The following is a 903-nucleotide window of genomic DNA, read 5'->3' on the forward strand; positions in this document are numbered from 1 at the left end:
CTTATTTCGTGAGATATTTGGCCCGGTCACGATCAATGGACCATCCTGTATATTGTACTTAACTTGTGTTACAGGCTTCTTCATATGCTGCATACATATAATTACAAACATATCTATAGAGGCATTACTTTTCCCCTATCCCCTATCAGCTCCCTATCAGCTCCCTATCAGCTGAAGGCCTTGCTACTTTACTACTTGACGTCCCGAGCAAGAGTGGACGAGAGCTCGCTAGATACTTGTCACAAGCCACGGGGCGGCGCTAGTCGCGACTCGCGGGTCCAGCTATATCTATTACGTACCGCGGTCGATGTTTTCAACCCCTAACAAGTGTAATATCGAACGTTGATACCACACCCAGGCTGACGAATAATATTGAAACATTGATCGAGGAAGGGTGTTATCCAGGATGCGAGACTGATAAATAATATTAAAGAATCGATCCTGTAAATTGTGGATGAGTGTTCAGACTGTTGAATAAACACAGGAATTTGACATGCAACTTCGTTTGGAAGGATCCCAGATTGAAAACCAATATTTAAGAATTTGTCACGTAAGGGTATTAAGGCAACAGCCTTGCCGCAGTGGATACACCGGTTCCCGGGAGATCACCGAAGTTAAGCGCTGTCGGGCGTGGTCGGCACTTGGATGGGTGACCATCCAGGCCGCCATGCGCTGTTGCCATTTTTCGGGGTGCACTCAGCCTCGTGATGCCAACTGAGGAGCTACTCGACCGAATAGTAACAGCTTCGGTCAAGAATACCATCATAACGACCGAGAGAGCGGTGTGGTGACCCCACGCCCCTCCTATCCGAATCCTCCCCTGAGGATGACACGGCGATCGGATGGTCCCGGTAGGCCACTCGTGGCCTGAAGGCGGAGTGCTTTTTTAAGGTTATTAAGGGT

At 48.6% G+C, this 903-nt stretch overlaps 1 pseudogene; it reads left to right on the top strand.

Annotated features, from left to right (window-relative positions):
* The first annotated feature begins 563 nt into the window (after window positions 1-563).
* LOC126107014 (5S ribosomal RNA) lies at window positions 564-681 on the top strand (annotated as a pseudogene).
* Window positions 682-903: the final 222 nt, after the last annotated feature.

Source organism: Schistocerca cancellata, chromosome 10 (assembly GCF_023864275.1).
Source record: "Schistocerca cancellata isolate TAMUIC-IGC-003103 chromosome 10, iqSchCanc2.1, whole genome shotgun sequence".
In the NCBI taxonomy this organism is placed as follows: domain Eukaryota; kingdom Metazoa; phylum Arthropoda; class Insecta; order Orthoptera; family Acrididae; genus Schistocerca; species Schistocerca cancellata.